The sequence below is a fragment of the Ambystoma mexicanum genome, chromosome 1p (genome assembly GCF_040938575.1).
Source record: "Ambystoma mexicanum isolate Mex_15411 chromosome 1p, UKY_AmexF1_1, whole genome shotgun sequence".
Classification (NCBI taxonomy): Eukaryota; Metazoa; Chordata; class Amphibia; order Caudata; family Ambystomatidae; genus Ambystoma; species Ambystoma mexicanum.
In genome coordinates, this window is record NC_090921.1 from 832,599,483 (window position 1) to 832,624,236 (window position 24,754).

The window sequence follows — 24,754 nt, forward strand, 5'->3', positions numbered from 1 at the left end:
GCAATTTTAAGAAAATGAGGCAGATACAGCTACACGTGGAGCGCCATGGGTCCAAAATCCTGTTTCTACAAGAGACACATGCTCGATCCGAACAATGCATGAGATTTGCTAAAACCTGGGGGCCCCATAGATATTACACCGACTTCTCCACTCAAAGTCGAGGAGTCATGACTATCATCCATAAAAGCCTCAAATTTACACTCATCTCCTCACGGATGGATCCACAGGGCAGATATGTGCTTCTCCACGCAATGCTCCAAAATAGGGAGGTGATCCTACTTAACATCTACGGTCCCAATACCGATGACCCAGAGTTTTTCACACACATCATAACTCTCCTTGAGAGCTTCCCTTTGGTCCCTATTCTATGGGGGGGGGACTTTAACACTATCTTTGATATCGACCTGGACAGATCAGGGTCCAGGCCCCGCCAACTCACTAGGGCAGTCTATACGGCATTATCATCCCTCCCCCGTATTTCAGCCTTCGATGCCTGGCGCCTGTTTTACCCTGATTCCCGTGTTTACTCCTTCTACTCATCAGTCCATGACTCCTATTCTCGAATAGACAGGTGGGTTATATCCGATGCATTGACTAAAAATGTGACGCAACTAACGATTCTCCCTAGAACCCTATCCGATCACTCCCCGGTGACCATCACCATGGATTGGGGACCGAGCGGGGACCGGGTTAAAAGGTGGAGGATGAAACCTCACTCCCTGCTAGACCCTGTATTTAGATCGGAACTTGAGGCAGCCATTGTGGAGTATTTCGAAATAAATGAGGGCTCGGTTTCCTCCCAGGCCACACTGTGGGAGGCCTTTAAGGCCTACATAAGGGGCGTAGCAATATCTAAAGAGAGTGGCATACTTAAAACAATCCGAAAGGACATTGGGGCCAGCGAGAGCAGACTGGCTTCCCTGGAGTTCCAGTGCTCCAGGTCCTCGACGCCTGCGACCCTCGCGGCCCTGGGGGAGGAGCTGGATGTGTTCCGATCCCTGGCGGAGCGAGAGCAGAAGTTCCTTGATAGTCCCGGACTGGCGAGGAGATATGGTGAGGGTGGGCGCCCGGGCCGCTTCCTCGCTCGTCTCGTCCGACACGAATTCGGTTCCCCACATATACCTGGTATTATCAGATCAGATGGCACCCTGGCTACCGCATCACAGGACATCAACACGGAGTTCTTTGCTTTCTATAAAGCTCTATATGCCAACGCTGACGAGGCTGCGGGGGCAGAGGTGGACTCCTATCTCTCGGCTCTCCCCTTGTCGGTTCTCTCTCCCGGGACCGCTGATACCCTAGATAGCCCACTTACCACCGAGGAGTTTGCAGATGCCATTGACTCCTTGTCCTCCGGGAAAGCTCCGGGAACTGACGGTATCCCAGTCGAATTTTATAAGTGTTATAAGGCCCTCTTACTCCCCCATCTGCAGGCTCTGTGGGAGGAATCGGTGGAGGCAGGCATGCTCCCCCCATCGCTCCGGGAAGCCTCTATCACAATACTACTCAAACCCGGTAAACCCGCTACTCAGTGCAGCTCCTATCGCCCACTCTCTCTTATAAACTGCGACACCAAAATCTTCGCCAAGATGTTGGCGACCAGGCTGGCCCCCTGCATGCCTTCCATTATTCACCCAGATCAGGCGGGGTTTATACCGGGCCGATCTACCGCCATGAACATCAGACGGCTCTTTAACATAATCGGCGGAATCAGCCCTGACATCCAAGCGGTCGCCGCGACCCTCGATATGCAGAAGGCGTTCGACTCTGTTTCTTGGAATTACCTTTGGCGTGTCTTCGAACAGTGTAAATTTGGGCCAGTGTTTTGCTCCTGGGTTAAGTTGCTCTATTCGGGACCGGTGGCCAGTGTCCGCACCGAGGATAGATGCTCTCCGCTCTTCAACATTGCCAGGGGGACGAGGCAGGGCTGCCCGTTCTCCCCTCTAATATTCGCTCTAGCGATAGAGCCGTTCGCCGACATGCTGCGTCAGGTCCACTCACACAGGGGGCTCCGCGCGGCCGGGCTAGCCGACATTGTATCACTCTATGCTGACGACGCGCTCCTTTTTGTGCGGTCCCCCTCAGTTAATTTACCCCCGATTCTGAGGGATGTGGTGTATTTCGGGTATATCTCAGGCCTCAAGATCAACTGTTCTAAGTCTATGCTCTTTCCACTCACGGAACATACCTCCCCCCCTCCCGACACAATGGGCTTCATGTGGGCACAGGAGAAATTCACATATCTGGGTATTGAAATAACTCGCCAACCCGTGACTACCCTGGAGGAGAACTATCAACACTACTTGACGCAGCTGTCAACAAAGTTTCAGACATGGAATAAACTACCGATGTCCTTGGCGGGCAGAATCGGTTTGCTAAAAATGATAGTTCTTCCCCAACTATTGTACAGATTCATCAATGTTCCCCTGTGGCCGGGAGAGGGCTTCTTCCAGACACTAACACGCAGCACCAATTCCTTTCTGTGGCACTCGGGCGCGGTCAGGCTCAAGCTCGGGACCCTCTCTGCCCCGATGCCTGATGGTGGGTTTGGGGCGCCAGATTTCCTTAAGTACTGGTTGGTCTCCCAAATCCAACATTCATCCCACTGGTTCAACACAACTGATCCCCCCCCGCATGTCAGGCTCGAGAGACGCTCGTTCAGTGACCGTGATATTCGCTCCCTGGTGATAAAACCCATTCCCCGCACACATGATACAATAGACCCCGTGGCCTGTACCTCTTTGGCGCTGTTGAAAATGTGGAAACTTCTGGACACCCCTCACCCATTTCACGGCAATCTCCCACTATGGAACTTTCTCCCCGGGATCCCGCAAGTACCACCGCTGACTGCGCGCAGGTGGGCTGAGGCAGGTTACGAGCTGCTGCGAGATGTATTCGTACAGGGTAATTTCGTGGAATGGCCCGAACTACCATTGCCCCTCAGGGGAGACCCGAGCGCATGGCTTCAATACTCGGCCCTGCGTAACACCCTTAAGAGGGTCTACCCCATGTTCCCCGCAATGCCACCAGACGACCCTGCGATCGAGGAGTTGACCTCCCCCACGCCCACTAGAGGGAAAATATCCAGACTGTATACAATGCTACAATCCAGGACCGCACCGAAATTTACTGGGCTGCGGTGTGCGTGGGAAGGGGATCTCGGGGTGGAGATGACGGATGAGCTCTGGTCCCACATGTGCGCCCAAATACAACGGGTATCTTTCAACTACCGGTTCAAATTGATCCAATTAAAGGTGCTCCACAGATTTCATTACACTCCAAGCAGATTACACCGAATGTTCAAAGACCATTCCCCACGTTGCCCTAGGTGTGGTCAAGATGAGGCTGACTACATACACATGACATGGAGCTGCCCCCACCTCTCCCACTATTGGGAGAATGTATTTTCCACAGTGTCAGACATGCTAGACTCCCACATGGACCCCTCCCCGGTGAAAGCCCTATTCCACGACTTTCCGGAGTTGCCCCGAAACTCCAGGAAACTAGCTGGACTCTGCATGCTCCTCGCAGTGCGGGCCGTTCTGCTTCGCTGGCTCCGCCCTGCTCCCCCCACGCATGCACAGTGGCTCAACGCTCTGACATGGGCCTCGGATATTGAGGAGACATGGCGTGGCCTACAACCAGCCTGCTCGAGACCTGGAAATGTCTGGACCCAGTTCCGCTCCTATATGTCAGAATTGCAAGCGACCCCTGATACGATGCAGCCAATCTTGTCCTCCTCCCATACAGATACCTCACCCTGATGTAAGGGCCACTCCACTTTGATTTATGTTATGTTCATGCTTTTTTTTTTTATTATCTCTCTGATAGACAATGTTACGGTTTGGAGGATCTGACTGTATTCCTGCATTGTCCCCACTGTACCTACTATGTATGCATATCCTATGTTGCCTGTTTGTGCTCTGCTGCCAAGCTTTTCAATAAAAAAAGTTTTAAAAAAAAAACAAAGGTATGGAGGCCCAAAGCCTCAATTTATTTTCGGACCATAAATCACACCAGATTAGAAACAGATCCCGTTAATGAGCCATTATTAATGTTCTCAGTAGTTGTGGTGGTGGAACTATTAATAGCATTACTTTCTTATTTACATAGTTCCAAAGAACACATGAAATCTGCTCCCAAGCACTTTCTACATGTTTGTGAAATGAGCAGGTTTGGAGGGAAACTAAAACCCAGAAAACAAGGGAAGCAGCGTTCTACAAAAATTACAGTAGAAATGTAAAAGAGGGAGGCCACCAGGCGAGGCGCGCAGGCAATGGCTGCCTGATTGTGCCGCTCCCGCCGTAGCTGGGCTGTAACAGTGGATTGAGCCCCCCCGAAGTCCCCCAGGCGGACAATGTAGGACGGAGGGGCGCGAGGAACCCCCTGGGCACCCATCGAGCGAAGGAGCGACGCTCGGGGCCCCCGGGACCAGCGAGAACGAGACCCGCAGTATCGGGCGGGGACGGGGCCGCTCCAAGTCTCGGCGACCGTGGTGCCAAATAAGCGTGGAGGAGCTCCAGGGAAGCCGCGCACACGCGGAGGGGGCGCCCTCCTCTCCCGCCCTCCTCGACGGACCCCTCAACTCCTCGACGGACCCCTCTACCTGATCGAGCACTGGGTCCGGGACGGATCGTGGGGGTCGGAGCGATCAGCACAGCGGACCCGCGCCCCTCCCCCCCCCGGCCTCCTCCACCCCCGTCGATGGACAGACACCAGCGCAGGGAAGACCCGCGCTGGTGACCACCTCAGAACACCGGGGGGGCTCCACCCCCAGCAGGACAGCCGACCCCACGCCACAACGTGAAGAGCCCAGACGAGGATCCACTGGGCGGCCACGCGCCGTGAAGACGCAAGGCCCGGAGCTGGAAGATCCTTCAGGGTCGGGCTAGTGTGGTGCTCCGCCCGGGCCGAACTCGGAGCCCCGCCGCCCCCGCCAGGGGAGTCTTCGCAGCAATGCACAGTCCCCGGGAGCGAGGCCCCCGCCAGACCTTGGTGGGGCGTGTGCCCGCCCGGGACGACAGCGTTTCCCCCCCACACTTGGGAGCGGGGGTGTGGCGGCTTGAGGGGGGCAGCCCATGTATCCTGGCCCATAAAGACCAACGGCGGCCTAAGCGGACTGCGGCCCCTTCGACCCGGGTGTGTGGCCCCCGCCTGGGGACGGTGGGGCGTGTGCCCGCCCGGTGTTGACCCATTGCAGCAGCGCGCGACGGTAAGGGAGGGGTGTGCCTCGCCCGGGGGCCCCCTCCCCACCCGCCGTCACGACCCCGATCTGAGAGCCCCAGGGGGGGGCCGCTGGCGGACCCGGGGGGGGGGAAAGCTCGAAAGCTCGATGGACTGGCGGCAAACCCTACAGGAATTCCGCTTTCAGGAGATGGCGTCCAGCAATAGAAGCCTAAGCCCCCCCCAAGGGTCCTGCACAGTCGGAGACCCCAGGTCCCCCCACGTCCGCCATGGAAAGAGGCTTTGCCTCCATATTACAGGAGATCAGGGACATGCGATCTGACATTGCCCAGAAATTCGAAAAAATAGATCAAAGAGTGGACAAGGTCGAAGACAGACTGTTGCAGGTGGAGGCCAACCAGACATCATCGACGTCCCTAGAGATGGACCTAGGATTGAGGATAGCGGCCCTGGAGAAAAGAGAGGAGGAAAGGTCCAGGCAGATGGACGACTTCAAAAATAGGGAGAGGAGGAACAATCTTAGAATTTTCGGGATACCAGAACAGGACGGGGAAATGGAGAGAGACATTAGTCGCGCGGTGAGAGATATCATCACCCTCCTCTTTGCCGAAGAGATGACCACGGAACCCACGTTCAATAGAGTGCACAGGGCTGGGGGGAGGGCAGGGGGCCCCCGCTCTGTCCTGGTCCGGTTCCACTACTACTCCGAAAAAACAAAGGTGTTGGAGGAAGCCAGGAAGGCTCGGGAGATCACTTACAACAACGCTCGGATCTCAATCTTCCAAGATCTCTCCGCCTACACCCTGGCCAAACGCAGGATGTGTCGCCCACTAACACTCCTGCTGAAAGAAAAGGGGGTCCGCTACCGCTGGGGCTACCCATTCTCTCTGACCTTTGAGTACATGGGCCAGCGGTCAACCCTGACCACGGAGGATGACATACGAATGGCCATCCAGGACTACGTTGAGGATTCGGATCCCAGGAGGGCCCCGTCGGGGCCGGGGAGGGGGAGGGGGACCCCGGGGAGCCCGGGCTCGTCAAAGGACAGGAGACGTAAAACTGGAGCAAGAAAATATAGGAAAATGAATACCCCATCGCCTGTCAAGGAGGGGGAGCGGAACGATCCCGAGGGTTGAGACCTGGGGAAACCCACCGAGTCATGTGGGATATTAAGAAAAGCCAGCGGATTCACTATTAACAGCGTCCCTACGAACAGCAAGTATGGGGGAGCCATGAGGGGGACAGCAAGGCTAGGAGGGAGGGGGGGCTCACAGAAACACGCTTTCCACAGAATGCCCGGCTGAAGCGGGTAAGCTGGTGGTTCGGCCAGTAGCCAGGGATGGCAGAACTATTTGGCCGGACGCCGGGGAAGGGGGAGGGGGGGACACGAAGTTGGGGTTGTTCAGTTACGGTTCAGGGAAGGGGGGCAGTTGGGGTTTCGTTCTTGGCCCACCCAGAGGGAAAAGGAGGGGGGAGTTGGGGGACGAAAAATCGAACCAAGGGAGCACGTCAGGAAGAGTATGTCGAGTACGTTGACCGAGAGAGAGGAAGTCTTAGATTATGGCTGACAATCTGCCCCCCCTGGGTGTGGGCTCCCTAAATGTACGGGGCTTAAACACCCCCACGAAGAGGTCCCTGGTCTGCAGGGAATTTAGAAGGGCCAACCTCGACTTTCTCTTCGTGCAAGAGACTCATTGGCCGCGGGGTAACAAGCCCAAAATGCGGGGAGGAGGAATAGGGGAGGTCTTCAGTGCCTCCCATAAAGGCAAAAAGAGAGGGGTTGCCATCTTAGTATCGAGGAATACAGGCTTCGAGAACGAGGCCACGTTGAAAGACCCGGAGGGACGCTACCTGATGTTACGGGGGTCCCTTCAGGGGGCCCCACTCACCCTAGTCGTAATCTATGCCCCAAATGAAGGCCAGATCCTATTTTGGGAAAAGGTAGGGGACAAACTCAAACACTTTGCCCATGGTTCGGTGGTGGTGGGGGGGGGACTTCAACATGATCCTGGACCCTACCCGGGACAGAAAACGCACAGGCCCGCAGCTCTCCAGGGCATCAGACGAGACCATGGCGTGTAACTTCCAAGGGGTTAATCAAGACTTGGGACTGATGGACACGATCCCGATCCCCAGAACGAACACCCCCCCTTCACATACTACTCAGTGTCATGATGCCTACCTCCAAGGAGCCAGGTCTGACCCAGCAACCCCAGAGGCAGGCATCATTTCCCCCAGGGAAGTGCCAGCGGGCCCAAGCTGGGGCCCTTTGGACACAGTCCTGGCGCCTTAGGCGCCAGGCTCATGTTGGACCCCTGTCCTGGCGCCTTAGGTGCCAGGCTCATAAAGTTAGACATGTGTTCAAGTGTTTTAAGGTGCACTTACCTGATGCAGACCATGCTGCTACATCCAGGCCCTCTTGAGGCTTGAATGGAACTACTTTACCTGTGGAGCTACTTTCCCCTGGGAGTGGTCGGGGAAGGATACATACCTGATCGGTGGAAGGATACTTAACTGGAACTTCTTCCAAAGCTATTTAAACCACGCCCGATCAGCAACTCACGCTTCGCGTTGTTCTGCTCCTCGCAGCTGGACGCTCACCGTGTCAGCTCCTGCATCTGGACTTCAGCCACGCCTGTCAGCACCCTGGGTCACCTGCTAAGAGAGAATTGGAGAGAAAGAAGACCTTACCTGCTAAAGCTGCATCACGGAGACTTCACACCGACGATCCTGAAAGGGAAGACATAATTTTAAAGGCATTTCGCTTCAATCGCTGCAGCGCTGCATTCAACTCACCTATCCGGGGCACCGCCATTTTCAGCAGCGATCATCCGGATCCGCAGCCACTTCCCAGAGCCTAGAGAGAAAAAGACAAGAACACAAGGTGAGAGAAGGAAGGGAATAGGAAAAGCTCAGTTTCCTTCTAAGACTTACCTGTTGGGTCATTCCGATTTCATTTCGGGTCCTGCCGCTTCCTGGCATTCCGGACCCCGGCCCCTATGGGGAAAAAAGACAAAAGACATTGAATGAGCGAATGCAAAGACATTACCCGAACGCTCATCCAGAACTTACCTGTCATTTACTGGAACTGCACGTTTCACTTCGGGTCGGCGCCATATCTCCGGCATTCCGAACCCCGGCCCCTAAGGGGAAAAAGACATAAGCGTTAGCGCTTGCAGCAATAAGACAATGAACATTATTATTAAGCTTGAACTTTGGAACTTGCTACAGAACTCTTACAGCGCCTTACCTGAATAGTCAAGCTTATTTGAACTCCCATCAAACCTCAATCCAGTGAAGTAACTGGGTTTCAACGCGCCCCTGCATCAGAAGCAGGATGGAGAACTCATCCTTCCAGTCCCTAAGGTGAGACTTCACAGGGAATCGAGGAAGGGTATCGTGGAGGGTTGGAAGGGAGTGGGAGGCTTGAGCATTATTCCGTCAGTAGGTAATACTCCCTTTTCACGCACAGGGGAATATTCCTGCGAGCCAGTGAGTCCATCTTCAGAGTCCTGCGCTTCACCATAGAAGAAGCATCAGCACTCGAAGCCAGACCTGCGCCTCCGTGGGAATCAGGTGAGCGTGACAGAACGCGAAGCCTACCCACAATTTCCCACCCGGGCGCTATGGAGACTTCCGAGACAGGTCAGCTGGCCCAACTTTTGAGGGAATTACGGGCAGAAGTGCACTCAGCCCGCCAGGAGACTAACGCTCTCAAAAGAGAACTGATCCTATCCAAGGAAAGAACAGATGACCTGGCCAATAGGTTATTGCAGGCCCAGGCAGGGCACACTCCTTTACCTAATTCCGGAGATACTTCCACATCAATGGGTTTGAATAACCCGGTACAAATCAATCTACCTGGACACATGCCTTTGGCCCCGCCTGAACGTTTTGCGGGGGATCCCAAGAAATATGCCGTCTTTATGAACCAATGTCATTTACACTTTCTATGCAGACCCGGGGCCTTCCCTAACGACCAGACCACGGTAGCCTTTATACTATCTTACCTCAGTGGCAGTGCTGCCGATTGGTCTATTCCATTGGTAAATCAGGATGATCCCATTCTCCAGAATTTTCAGGGTTTCCAGGCCAGCATGGAAAGATTGTTTGCTCGACACTCTCAAGGACAGGCCCTTGATAACGAACTGCTATCCTTACGGCAAGGTAATCAGGATCTTCTGTCCTACGTTGCCACCTTTAATAGACTGGTTGTGGAAACTGGATGGCCAGAAAACAAAAGGATCACATTGTTTCATTGAGGCCTGCACGGAGAGCTTAAGGATGTTCTAGCTCAGATAGTAGATCCACCCCAGGTCTGCGCAGACTACATAGACTTGGTGGTTCAACTTGATCACAGACTTCAAAATAGAAAAGCAGATCGGTTCAAGTACGAAACCCGAGTACCGATCAAGACCCACGCTAACTCCAAGAGTACCGACGTATCCGAACCTATGCAAATCGGCGGTGTTAAAGGACCATTAACACAGAAGGAACGAGAGAGAAGGCGGCAAATGCAACTTTGCCTGTATTGCGGGACTTCCGGTCACTTTCTTCGAAATTGTCCGGTTAAACCACCTAAGAAGGTGGTTGGAGCCACTGATAACGATTTATTGACACCTAATTCGGGAAACGACCTAGCCCGACAAGCGTAGGGGTCCGCTTGCCGAGCTTGAAAACAAACTCTTTGACCTCGCATTTTGTCATGCCAATGGTGCTCGTGGACCCAAAACAGCCTCAGCTGTTGCATGCTATAAAAGCATACATCGACAGTGGAGCTATTGGAAATTACATAGACCGTGAATTGGCTTCCAGGATTAAGCTCCCTCTCTGCCCGAAAGTAACCCAAGATGTCATCACTACAGTAGATGGTACCGAAATAGCCTCAGGGCCTGTAACGCATTCCACTGTTGAAATGACACTGGTGGGTCAGGATGGACATCGGGAAGCAATCGTGTTTGATGTGATCAAGGCCCCACAATTTCAAGTAATTCTTGGAATTCCTTGGTTAGAAACACATAATCCCAGAATTGACTGGCGAGCAAAGAAGATAAGTTTTCCTGATTGTGAACCAACTTGTTACCCAAGAAATCCAGTTATGGGTCTAGCCTCAGCAACTTCCACCCCTGTACAGCTACCGTCAGAATACCAAGAATTCCAAGACGTTTTTCAGAAGGAACAGGCTAACACGTTACCTCCCCATCGGTCTTATGATTGCCAAATCGATCTGGTACCCAATGCTCAACTATCTTGTAGTAGGATTTATGCTCTTACCGAACCTGAGAACCTACATTTGCGTCAGTATTTAGATCAGTACCTAGCCAATGGTTTTATTCGCCCGTCCAAGTCTCCTGTCTCCTCAGCTTTGTTCTTCGTGCCGAAAAAAGAGGGCGACCTTAGAACATGTATAGACTATCGCGCCCTAAATCAAATAATGATTAGGAATCGTTATCCTCTGCCCCTGATCCCTGAGCTTATCGACCAGGTGAAAGACGCTTGTGTGTACACCAAGTTAGATCTCCGAGGAGCTTATCACCTGGTGCGTATAAAAGAAGGCGACGAATGGAAGACTGCATTCCGCACCAAATTTGGGCTCTTCGAATATCAGGCGATGCCCTTCGGTTTGTGCAATGCACCTGCCGCCTTTCAGTACTTTATGAATGATGTTCTTCGGGAACTTATCGACGTCTGTGTCATTGTTTATATTGACGACATCCTGGTGTACTCCTCTTCAGAATCTGATCACAGAAAACATGTTAGGGCAGTTCTTGAGAAATTGCGCCAGCACAGACTATTTGCAAAGCTCGAAAAATGCGTTTTTCATACCACAGAAGTGGAGTTTCTTGGATTCATCCTGACACCTCAAGGAGTCCGAATGGACTCGCGAAAGGTGGACGCCATCCTCAAATGGCCATCTCCTAGCTCGGTGAAGGGAGTTCAGAGCATGCTCGGCTTCGCCAATTTCTATCGAAGATTCATCCCGGAATTTTCCCGAACAGTCCAACCCATCACAGCTCTCCTAAAGAAAAACAAACGCTTTGAATGGACTCTTGAGGCCGAACAAGCCTTTCAGGACCTGAAAACCAAATTCACCTCTGCACCTATATTGAAGCACACGCACCCAGATCTCCCTTACATTGTGGAAACCGACGCATCCAGTTCGGCCCTGGGAGCTGTCCTGTCGCAAAGAGACCCAGAAACTAACCAACTACATCCTGTGGCCTTTTGGTCCAGGAAATTTTCTCCTCCTGAAATCAACTACACAATTACCGGCAAAGAGTTACTGGCTATTAAATCTGCTTTCAAGGCTTGGCGTCACTACCTTCTCGGGGCAAGACACACCATCACACGGACCACAGAAATGTACAGTATTTAAAGACGGCCAAGGCTCAATCTTCGCGACAACTCTGATGGGCTCTATTCTTTGCGGAATTTGATTTTGTAATTACCTATCGCCCTGGCTGCAAGAATGGTAAAGCGGATGCCTTATCCCGGATTGGCATGGAAGAACCCAATTCGACTTTAGAACCTGTGCCAATCATACCTGAACAAATAATCTTAGGCCTAACTTCATTGCAAACTATTGAGGACATCCAAACGCAAGTAAAACAACTTCTAGACTCTTCAGCCTTACTGGAATGGAGTCAAAAGGGTCCTCATTACACCGTTAAGGATGACTTACCCTACTTCCAGGAGCGGTTGTTTCTGACTAGTAAAGAATTGCAAGGACTTGTTATTGCCCATCATCATGAATCATTAATGGAAGGACACCCTGGTATCGCTAAAACGGAGGAAAAAATCAAACGCCACTTCTGGTGGCCTTCGTGGAGAAAAGACATAAAGGGCCTCATTAGGACCCAGGCGGCAAGGGGTTTACGGCGGCGTAAACAGCGCCGACCCTTACCGCCTGAATCCGAGGTCCCTTAGCGTCATGGAGGTTTTAACACCTGCTTTTAGCAGGTGTTAAAAACCATGGCGCTAAGGGACCTTGTTGTTAATTACGCCACCGTAATTTACGGTGGCGTAATTAACGCCTTCCCCACTCCCATTATGCCCTATGGGGCAAAAATGGGAATGGGGAAGGGTAAATGGGTAAATGGGGACTTACCGCCCCACTCACCTCGGAATGGGGCGGTAAGTCCGCCAACCACAGTGGCGTAAACGTAGTTTACGCCATGGTGGTAAAGGTACGACCCAGGCGGTAACTTACCGCCTGGGTCGTAATGAGGCCCAAAGTCTTTTGTATTGTCTCGCGGGATTTGCGCCCAAAACAAGGGTCAAAAGAAAAGGCCAGCCGGCCTACTTCAACCCTTGGATATTCCACCGGCACCATGGCACACCTTGTCAATGGACTTTATAACTGACCTGCCTCCTTGTGCTGGTTACAACACTATCCTTGTAATTGTGGATCTATTCTCCAAAATGGCCCACTTTATCCCTTTAAAAGGTTTGCCTTCAGCTTCCACCTTGGCCAAGGAATTTCTGGAGAATATAGTTCGCATACATGGTTTCCCTTCCATATTAGTCTCGGATCGTGGAAGTCAATTTATCTCCCATTTTTGGAAGAAGTGTTGCCAACTAGCACAAATAGATGTGCGGCTATCCACCAGCCACCACCCCCAGACCGACGGACAAACCAAGAGAACCAATCAGACTCTCGAGCAATATCTTCGGTGCATGTTACACCAATCCGAGTTAAATTGGAAAGACATCCTTTGGATCGCAGAATATGCATACAACAATTCAGTGCATTCTGGAACCGGACAAACTCCTTTTTATACTTTGTATGGTCACCATCCTCGGACCTCTGATTTAGATCCACCTTTGACCCTGGAAATGCCCGCAGTAAATCATCTGCATTCCACAATAACCCGGGCCTTCAAAGAAGCTGCAACTCATTTACAGTAAGCCAAGAAAAAGTATAAAGAAAACGCTGATTTGCACCGAAGTAAAACTACTCCTTACCAAGTAGGAGATCAGGTATGGCTAGCAACGAAACATTTACCCCTCAAGGGCCCGCGAACCTTCAATCCCAGATTCATAGGACCTTATCCCATCAAGGCTATAATCAATCCCGTGGCCTTTAAACTGGATTTACCGTCTAACATGCGTATTCATCCAGTTTTTCATGCATCACTTTTGAAGCCAGTACAACCAGGGACCCGACTGTCCAAGCCTCCAGACCCAGTTCAAATTGAAGGGGAATTAGAATTCGAAGTTAAAGACATTTTAGACTCCAAGGTGTTAAAGTCCAAACTCTTCTATCTTGTTGACTGGAAAGGATATGGACCTCAGGAGAGATCGTGGGAGCCTAGTAACCATGTTCACGCACCTCGATTAATACAAAGGTTCCACCGGAGATTTCCGAACAAGCCAAAACCCCCGGAGGGAACAACCTTGGGAGGGGCCTTGAGGGGGGGTACTGTCATGATGCCTACCTCCAAGGAGCCAGGTCCGACCCAGCAACCCCAGAGGCAGGCATCATTTCCCCCAGGGAAGTGCCAGCGGGCCCAAGCTGGGGCCCTTTGGACACAGTCCTGGCGCCTTAGGCGCCAGGCTCATGTTGGACCCCTGTCCTGGCGCCTTAGGCGCCAGGTTCATAAAGCTAGACATGTGTTCAAGTGTTTTAAGGTGCACTTACCTGATGCAGACCATGCTGCTACATCCAGGCCCTCTTGAGGCTTGAATGGAACTACTTTACCTGTGGAGCTACTTTCCCCTGGGAGTGGTCGGGGAAGGATTCATACCTGATCGGTGGAAGGATACTTAACTGGAACTTCTTCCAAAGCTATTTAAACCACGCCCGATCAGCAACTCACGCTTCGCGTTGTTCTGCTCCTCGCAGCTGGACGCTCACCGTGTCAGCTCCTGCATCTGGACTTCAGCCACGCCTGTCAGCACCCTGGGTCACCTGCTAAGAGAGAATTGGAGAGAAAGAAGACCTTACCTGCTAAAGCTGCATCACGGAGACTTCACACCGACGATCCTGAAATGGAAGACATCATTTTAAAAGCATTTTGCTTCGATCGCTGCAGCGCTGCATTTCACTCACCTATCCTGGGCACCTCCATCTTCAGCAGCGATCATCCGGATCCGCAGCCACTTCCCAGAGCCTAGAGAGAAAAAGACAAGAACACAAGGTGAGAGAAGGAAGGGAATAGGAAAAGCTCAGTTTCCTTCTAAGACTTACCTGTTGGGTCATTCCCATTTCATTTCGGGTCCTGCCGCTTCCTGGCATTCCGGACCCCGGCCCCTATGGGGAAAAAAGACAGACATTGAATGAGCGAATGCAAAGACATTACCCGAACGCTCATCCAGAACTTACCTGTCATTTACTGGAACTGCACGTTTCACTTCGGGTCGGCGCCATATCTCCGGCATTCCGAACCCCGGCCCCTAAGGGGAAAAAGACATAAGCGTTAGCGCTTGCAGCAATAAGACAATGAACATTATTATTAAGCTTGAACTCAGTAGGTAATACTCCCTTTTCACGCACAGGGGAATATTCCTGCGAGCCAGTGAGTCCATCTTCAGAGTCCTGCGCTTCACCATAGAAGAAGCATCAGCACTCGAAGCCAGACCTGCGCCTCCGTGGGAATCAGGTGAGCGTGACACTCAGCCACCCACGCATCGTTCTCCAGGATAGATTATATCTTGGTGGACGAGATCCTGCACCCATTCACCTCAGGTCATAGGGTTGACCCCATTCCCTGGTCCGACCACGATCTGGTCCGAATCACGATAGCAAGGGGAGGTTTAAGCGAACGCAGGGGGAGGTGGAAGTGCAACGACTCCCTGTTAAAGGACGAGGTACTAGCCCAGGAAGTTCTCGAGGCCATCACGGACTTCTTTGACCTTAACGATAATGGGGAGGTAGGGGTACACACCCTATGGGATGCCTTTAAGGCCACTCTACGAGGAGTCCTGATCAAAATGGGTGCCCAGAAAAAGAGGGAAAGGGAGGCCCAGGAAAGACTACTGAGGGAGAAAATAGCCCAACTTCAACCGGGGGGGCTCTCCACGGTCCCCTTGGACCGGGGCCAGGTGACCGCCCTGGAGGACTGTAGACTCCAGCTGAGGGACCTCCTCCTCCACCAGACAGAGAGAAACCTCCAATTGGTCAAATAAAAGTATTATGAAAAAGGGGACAAGGCGGACAGGATTTTAGCCTGGAAGCTGAGGGAGGTACAGAGGGGCAGATTAGTGAAAGCGGTCAGGAGCGAGGGGGGGAGATAGGCTACGACACAACCCACATTGGGGAGGCCTTCCGCCAATACTACGAGAAACTATACTCGTCTGAATTCAACGGGAGGGAGGCGGAGATTGAGGGGTTCTTGAGCTCGATACAGATTCCGGCCCTATCAAGAGAGACGGCGGAGGGGTTGGAGGGCCCGGTAACGGAGGAGGAGGTGGAGCGCGTGATCAGAGGGATGAAAGGGGGTACTTCCCCCGGCGAGGATGGCTACTCAGTCCATTTTTACAAAAGGTTTTGCTCAACCCTATCCCCCTACTTGGTTAGGGTATTCAATGCAGTGCTGGAAGGGGGACCCCTCCCGGACTCCATGATGGAGGCGATAATAGTGGTGCTCCCCAAGGATGGCAGGGACCCCTCGGAGTGCTCCTCCTACCGCCCAATTTCCTTGCTGAACACCGATGTAAAGATCCTGGCTAAGGTGATCGGGGGGCGTATGGAGGGGGTCCTTCCGAAGCTGGTCCACGGAGACCAGGTGGGGTTCATCAGGGGGAGACAGGGCTCTGACAATATCCGAAAAACTATAGACCTGTTCCACTACGCCCAGGTGTCAGATCTTGACGTGTGCGTCTTGTCCCTCGACTCAGAAAAGGCATTCGACAGGGTGGAGTGGAGATTTATGGAACTCACCCTCCAGAAAATGGGCTTCGGGGCACACATCAGGGGTTGGGTGGTGGCGCTTTATAGGGCCCCAAAGGCCAGGGTCCAGGTGAATGGCAGGCTGTCGGAGCCTTTCCCCCTCTCGCGGGGTACACGGCAGGGTTGCCCGCTCTCCCCCCTCATCTATGTCCTCACCATGGAACCCCTAGCCATAGCGGTCAGAGCACACCCAGACATCAGGGGGATCCAGAGAGGGGAAGTAGAATTTAATCTCTCCCTGTTCGCCGATGACATTCTGGCCTACTTGGTGGACCCGGGATCCTCGCTCCCCCCCCTCATGTCCCTGATGGCAGCATATGGTCGCCTCTCGGGGCTCAAGATAAATGCCTCTAAATCAATCCTGCTCCCCATGAGAACAAGGGACCCGACCCTGGACCCCCTGTCCAGCCTGGGAGGGATAAAAGTGGGTAGGTCTTCCATCCGATACCTGGGCGTCCTCCTCACCCGGGACCTCTCCAGCCTCGCCCCAGCTATCTATGACCCCGTAATGGCAAGGGTCACTGCGGATCTGAGGAGATGGGGGTCAATGATCCTGTCCTGGTACGGCCGTTTGACGGCTGTGACGATGAACATACTCCCGCGCTTACTATATCTCTTCACTGCCCTCCCAACCAGCGTTCCCGACCAAACTTTCAGGGTCCTACAGAATGCGGTGGGTGAGTTCATATGGCAGGGTAGGACCCCGAGGACAGCTAGAGCAATCCTGACCCTTCCGAGGGAGGAGGGAGGGTTCGGGCTGCCGGACTTCCAACTCTACTTTCGCGCTGCCCAGTTGCGCGTACTGCTCGAACACATGAAGGAGGGGATGGGTACATACTGGACGTACTTGGAGGACATGGACGCCCACCCACTCAAAGTCAGAGACCTCCTGTGGGCGCAAAGCAAATTCATTCCGAACAGACTAAGATCACACCCAACACTGGTAGTCCTCTGGGCGATCTGGCGGGAAAGCCCCCAGACAGCGCATCTAACGTCATGGCCGTCACTGATGTCATCGCTCTGGGGTCACCCCCTTAGACTGGGAAGCAGGGGGTTTCGCAACGCTCAAACCTGGTCCGACTCGGGAATGGAATGGGCGGGGGAAATGTTCAAGGAGGGGGAATTCCGCCCCTATGAGGAAATGAGAGAAGCCCTGGGTCAGGGGACCCTCTCCATTTTCGAATATCTCCGCCTGAAGGGGATCTTGTGCGACCAATCCTGGGGACAGAACTTGAAAAGGCAGTTGACCCCCTTCGAAAAACTTGTGGACACAGCGACCTCTAGGAAGGGGGCGGTATCAGGGATGTATAGAATATTGAACACTGTCAACCTAGGGGAGAGGAGGAGGTTCCGCACCTTCTGGAACGATTTAGCGGGGGAGGAGATCTCTGAGGACGCCTGGGCAAGGATATTTAAGATAGCTTTCCATGGGAATTTATTCACAGCGGACATGGAACATAATTTTAAGATCCTGCAGGGATGGCACAGGGATCCTGCGAAGCTGGCGAAAATGTTTACGGGAGTGTCCCCCGCATGTCCAAGGGGGTGTGATCAGGTTGGCACAAGAGGTCACATGTGGTGGCACTGCCCGAAAGTCCAGACATATTGGGCAGAGGTACGGGGCTGGATTGCTGAAATCACTGAGGAACTGCTCCCCCAGAACCCCCTAACAATGTTGCTGGGCCTCCCCCCAGAGGACACAGACATATCCAGATACCCAAGGATGTGGGAAACCATGTTGAGGGCGGGGAGGGTGGCCCTGGCACAAAAATGGAAGAGCCCGGAGACCCCAACGAAGGAGGTCTGGTTGAAAAAGGTCAAGAACATGTTTCTGATGGACAAATTGACGGCAATGATGAATAACAAGTTGGGCACATTCCAAGCGAACTGGTTCGGGGTACAGCAGACCTGGGGATGGGACGTTCATTAACCCACGAGGATGAAAGAAGGAGGGATCGGGTGCCCACGGCCCGGGGACTGGCGGACGATGTACAGCCACAAACATAGTCAACGTACTACTTTTTTCTCGTGCTCCGGACAAATATAATTACAGCAGCGTCTCCCCAAACAAGGAGACCCATCTGGGTCAAAGTTTCAGGGGGGGAGGAGGGTCTGTTCGGGGAGGGGGAGGGAAGGTGGTAGGGTTGTTGGGCCAGTTAATTGCATTTCTTTTTGAATTTGCCTTGAGCCCGTTTGTTGTATTATAAAAAATGCTAATAAAACAAAGTTAAAAAAAAAAAAAGAAATGTAAAAGAGGCCATTTTGTTTTACCCAAGAAAGCACTGACCTGGGGAGGCGAGCGCTGCAGTATACCCAGGAGCCAAATGCTGCATGAGCAAGGCCTGAAAATTAAATAATTGACCAGGATTTAGTTGTTGCCCGGGATCGGGCCTCTCAAATAACACGCGCACACAGGACAGAGGTAAACATTAACACGTCTTTATTCAACCGCTGGTATCTCGAAATTGGCGCCCCAGCGCGCCTTTCTCCCTCATCAAAACTCCCTCCCCCCAAGTCACGTAGCCACGTTCCATGGTGGGCGTGACCTATAGTTAACTCTGTGGTGGCGGGCAACACCACCCCCGGACGAATGTCCAAACGCCTCTTTAACATTCTTCAACCAACCTTGCTGGTCGCTTGATGACTCGTTGTGGTCTTTCATATCGGACCGCTCCTCTGTTGTCCCTCTGGATCTCTTCACTTTGATCTTTCCCGCTCGTGTCTTCCTGCGGGGGGTCCCATGGGTCATCTCTGGGAGCCCTTTGCTCTGGGGTGCTTGGTCTCGGAGGAGTCTCGTATTCTTCTCTCTTGACATAGTGTTTGAACACTGGCAGTTCCTTGTGATGACCTTGTCTTGGTCTTGCGCTGTCACCATCGTTCCTTTAACTGCTGTGATTTTCATGGGGCTAGGCATGTATCAAGAGTCTGTCTTTCATATCATGGGTTGCTGTACTAGCACCTCATCACCGATCTGAAAGTCTTTGGCTGTTGCTTTGCGCCTGGTATCAGTTTCTTGCTTTGCCATTTGTTTTCTTTCAGCATCTCGTTGCAGGATTTCTGGGTCTGAGCCTTCTTCTCTTGTCTGGTTCCGTGGAATGCGAGTGTGTACCTTCTATCAGACCATGAGTTTAGCAGGTGTTTGTTGGTGGCGTCGTGTGGTGTATTCCTGTAGTCTCTGAGTAATCGGCATAGCGCTTGATGCGGATTGCTTGCCTCGATTCGTGCTCGTTGCATAGTTTTCTTTATGGAGGCCATAAACCGTTCCGCCATCCCATTTGCTTGTGGGTGTCAAGGTGTGATCTTCATGTGTTTGAAACCCAGATGACTGGCCAGTCTTGCGAATTTGTGTCCACAGAAAGGGGGTCCATTGTCTGACTTGATCACTCGTGGAATTCCCCATTTGCTGAGGACTTCCTCCAGAACAGCTGCCACTTGTGAGAACGCTGTGGTGGCTACTTTCTTTACTATGGGGAACCTCGAGTGCTCGTCTATCAAGAGTAGGAGGTAGTCATCTGACTCTGTGGGTCCGTAGAAATCCATGGCTACTCTTTCCCACGGATGATTTGGAATCTGCGTGTGTTGCAGAGGCGGCGGGGTCTCGGCTGGGGCCGTGCACTGACATGCGTGGCAGTTTTTTATCCATTCATCTACTGCAGCGTCCAGGAACGGGAACCAGACGTGGCACCTCAGTTGTTTCTTTGTGTTCTCAGCAACTCTGTGTCCTTCATGTGCCGTGCGGACAACCTCCCTTCTGAGCGCTGCTGGGATTACAATGCAGCAACCTCTGAGTAGGATGTTATGATCTTTTACTGCTAATTCACTGTGTACCCTCACTAGCCTTTCAATTTCTTCTCTGCACACCCCCGGGTGAGCCAACGTTGCTCACCGGTTGTCTCTTCAGTAGTTGGCTGACGTCAAATTGATAGCAAGTGCAGTTGTTGGGTCAGCTGCGGAGGCTGCAGCAACCGTGTCCAATGAGAGCACTGGTGGTAGGGAGTTTTCAGCTATATAGTTGACGTATGCGACATCTCCCCTCCGTGTTATCGGGGGCCCCACAGGATGACGTGACAGGTAGTCAGCGGGGTTCAAGTCGCCACCTGGTCGGTGAATGATATCATAGTTGTATTCCTGCAGTCGGATGCCCCATCGTTCTATTCTCAGGGGCATCTTGGTGTGAGGGCTACCAAACAAAGATAGCAGTGCTTGATAATCAGTTATCAAGGTAAACCTTTTCCCAATTAGGAAGTTGTGGAAATGTTTGCATGCCCACACTGCTGCAAGACTTTCCTTCTCTGCTTGGGAGTAAGCCGTTTCAGGATTGGACAGTGCCCTGCCGGCATATGCAACAACATGTCTGGGGTTAACGTCTGTGCTGCTGGTCTGTGCTAAGATTGCACCTTGGCCCACTGGGCTTGCATCCACGATTACCTCTGTGTGCCAGTCCGGGTTAAAGTAGGCTAGGTGGTGCGCCTCCAGGAGGGCTTTCCTGTTGTTGTCAAATGCGCGTTGGCATCCAGGAGTCTATGCGAAGGTCGCATCTTTCTGTAGAAGTTTTCTGAGCGGGTCAGTGAGGGATGCATAATGCGGTATGTACCTCGCACAATAACAGGCCATGCCTAAGAAAGAGCGGACATCGGCGGCTTGTTGCGGTTCCTTGAGGTTCGAGATGGTGTCCACTTTCTCGGGGTCGGGCATCATCCCTTCACTGGAAAAGATATGTCTGAAAAATGTTAGTTTGGCTTGGCTGAATCTGCATGTTTCAATGTTGACTGTGAGTCCCGCAGCTTGAATGGCTTCACATGTGGCGAACAGCGCTGCGTCATGTCCTATTTTCGATGAGCGAAAAATAAGAATGTCATCACTGTAGTTTAATGCCCTCCGTATCGGCCTGATTATCTGTTGCATGGTCTCCTGAAAGATTTCAGCGGCTGAGGAGATGCCAAAGTTTAGTGTGCGATATCTGAACAGGCCATCATGTGTTGCGAAAGTTGTGATGGCTCTGGAATCCGGGTGTAATTCCAGTTGATGGTAGCCTTGTCGTAGGTCAAGTTTGGAGAACATGCGTGCGTTGTTCAATTGCACAATCATATCTTCAATTCATGACCCCGGGTGTCTCTCCCTTTGGATGGCAGTGTTGGAAACCCGCATGTCGATACATAGCCGTAGCTTGCCTCCTTCTTTGGGCACTATGACAAGGGGGGAGACCCAGGGTGTAGGTCCCGTTGCCGGTTTGATGATGCCATCAGCCAGTAGTTGCTCAAGTTCCTGTGATATGGATTCTTGTAGGTTTAAAGCAACTCTCCTCAGGTGTTGTGGCACCGGTCTGACGTTGTGGTCTATGTGTAGTTTGATCGGGGGACCTTTGAGTTTACCTAAACCCGCACAAATGCTCGGGAATTTGTGAACAATGTCTGCTTTCGAAATCAGGTCCTGAGATTGTTCTTGGAGTGCTGTCCTGATCTGTTCCTTTGCCTCCTGGTGGGTGGTTGTGGACGTGATGGTGTCTCCTGCACCTACATGGATCTCAATCAAACTTAAACGAGAGGCTGTGTGATAGCTCAGTAGACATCTTCCTTTGGTGAGGAATCTAATAACATTGATGGTTGTGTCCACTTGTCGCCCATTTAAGAGGAGTCTGCGTGTGAAACGTCCAATTGTTTGTAGTGGCGTGGCAGCGCCCCATTGAAAAATCCTGGACTGCGCGCGTTCGAGTGCCGGTGGACGCGGCATTTTCATGTATTCTTGTTCACCCATAATGTTTACGGTGGCGCCTGAGTCTATCATGAAGTGGAACAGACATTATTCAATCTTGATCGGTATCTTTGGGGCTTCTCTGGCCTCTTCATTATCGAGTATGAGGTTGACGTATTCGTCGCTGCTGGCTGATCATAGTATTGGACGTCTTCTCCCTGCATTTCTGGGGGATTGTCATATTCATCGGTTAATGGTTGGACTCGCTCAGCGTGCTCAGGGGCCTGAGCGTAGTTGTGATATTCATCAACTGCTCTTATGTGTCTCTGCTGATTTTGTTGGTAGTATCTTTGTGCCCTGTATTGTGGAGGCGGTGGGCAGAAACGCGCCCTGGCTGGAGCTTGGGGTGGCATCATGGGGAACGGTCTCCCTTCCCTACATACTGATTGAAAGTGTCCTTCACAGCCACAGTTTGTGCACCTTTGTGACAGTGCTCGACAGGACCCTGAGTGTGGGTATGCCATCCCGCACCGGTAGCATTGTCCCTGTTGACATGGAATTGGTGGTGCCAGTGGCCTCTGAGGGTGTGCGCCTCTGTCATTATTGCGAGGTGACTGGACCATAGCTATGAGGTCTGAATGGTGTTCTGTTGACTTGTGCTTTGGGTTGTTGCTGCCGGACATGGACGCAGCCTGTGCATCAACTCTCTCGAAGATGCGGGCTAGTTCACTGACTTCAGGGATTGTGAGGGGCTTCTTTAATAACTGCTTTTTGAGTGTGGGTGATAAGCAGCCTTCAATGACTCTGAGGCGTATTGCTTCTTCTAGGGAGAATTGATCGAATTTGCAGTGCGCTCCTTTTACTCTTAGGCGGGTTATGAATTAGTCTATTGTTTCTTGTGGCTTTTGGGAGCATTGATTGAAAAGATATCTCTCGTAATCGTGATTAGTCTCAATTATGAGTAGTTTGTCTAAAGCCTCTATCAGTTTTGCAAAGTCATTTTTTCCTCCGCAGTTGGGATGGTCTTGACGATGGTTTTTATTTCCCCCCACCAGGTTGAGAAAAATGTCCAGTATGTAGAGAGTCGCCATCCCCTGATCCTCTCACAAAATGGTGGAAGTCTTCCATCCACTCAGTCAACCTCGGTCCTTTTGTGGCTTTTGGTGTCGTAGAGAAAGGTGGCGGCATCCTTAACTGAATGGACTTTGCAACGCGTGCTGCGCATGCCGGCTGTGGTGATGCAGGGTTGCTCATTTTGGAGGGTAGTGAGCCCTTGTAGAGGCGTGGCTGTGCTTGGATCTGTGGAGCAGGGTGTCTTTAATGGTGTGACGGTCACTCTGCGAAAATGATGTTGGGTCTGTTGGCAGACCGGCGTACTGGGCCTCGTATCATGTGTAAGAATCTGGCTTCTGGTGGCTGTGGGTGGGTGTGTCTACACTCACCGATGGTTTCTTTAATCTTTTGAGACCACGGGCCCTTTCATCAGTGAGGGCGGAGGAAACCACCTGGTGAGTAGCTGGACTGCCCTGGACGTGCCTAGCGGGATGCCAGTGCCATGTAGATAGAGGCGGAGAAGGGGCGGATTGCCCGATGCTGTATTTATGCACCGCGGGATCGCTGGCACTCTTTTGATGAGGCAGGGTGAGGGGGGCGGAGTGCCCCTAGTCGGCCTCGTGTTCAGTGGGATCGCTGGCGCTGTGATGAGCGGAGGAGGAGGAGGAGTGGGCGGATGGCCCTTGTGCAAGGAGGACTTTGCAGTGCTGCGGCGGGATCGCCGTGGACAGCAGGAGGAGGATCAGCGGGGGACAAGCTTGGCGGGATGCCACATTGGAGGACTCCGTCGTGCGCTGGGACCGTCCTCGTCACCAGTGTTGCCCGGGATTGGGCCTCTCAAATAACACGCGCATACAGGACGGAGGTAAACATTAACACGTCTTTATTCAACCGCTGGCATCTCGTAATTGGCACCCCAGCGCGCCTTTCTCCCTCATCAAAACTCCCTCCCCCCAAGTCACGTAGCCACGTTCCATGGTGGGCATGACTTATAGTTAACTCTGTGGTGGCGGGCAACAAGTATCAACAAAATTCCCTGGTTATAATTGTATCTACGAGTCAGCTACACCTGTTCGAAGAAAGCGCAGCTTCAATTTCCTAATGAACCCCTTCCAGATCTGCAAAGACATTAAATGCTTTCAGTGAGCGTGCTCTGCAACTCACACCTATGCTGGGCATCGAGCAGAAAGTTCACTGATAGTGGAGTAAAGGTGCAGACCGAGGCACATTGCCAGAAATAAATTCAGCATTGAGAACAACAAAGGGATTATGAATCCATTTAACGTAGGACTTGTCCCCCAAAAAGAAATATCTAGCAATAGAAGCAGGGATGTTATTTCACCAAAATGTCAGTGGTAGCGGAAGTCACATCACAAAACCCTTGACCCCATGATGACATCACAGGAAGTGATGTCACTTGACCCCACCCCCAAGTGAAATCACAGGAAGTGGGGGCAAACGACCTTCAGATTTTTCAGCTGCATCTAGCACCCATGTTTCCAGGCGCTCTCATTTCAGCCAGATATAAGAACTGAGGCACAGAGGGAGGTGAGATTTGTCCACGATCACACATTTGGGGAATGTCATCTTCCAGATTCGATGTGGGGTCGATATGTAAAATATACATAATGCAGTACTTGTAACAGGGTAACTAAAATCTCTAACGCAGGCTACAGCAAGTGTATGAAACAGCTATAGATCAATGCACACAGAAGTACTCGTTATCTGTGGCGTTGCTGTAAAACAAGTCAAGAAAGCACTGACCTGGGGAGGCATGCGCTGCAGTATACCCAGGAGCCAAATGCTGCATGAGCAAGGCCTGAAAATTAAATCATTGACCAGGATTTAGTTATCAACAAAATTCCCTGGTTATAAATGTATCTACGAGTCAGCTACCACTACGATAGAAGAAATCTATTAGACTGGTCTGCGTGC

The 24,754-nt window shown here is 52.1% G+C and overlaps 1 protein-coding gene across 1 annotated transcript in view; it reads left to right on the plus strand.

The window, feature by feature from the left end:
- The window catches only part of ITGA10 (integrin subunit alpha 10), a 610,846-nt gene that overhangs the window by 272,166 nt on the left and 313,926 nt on the right, over positions 1 to 24,754 (plus strand). The window lies entirely within an intron of this gene.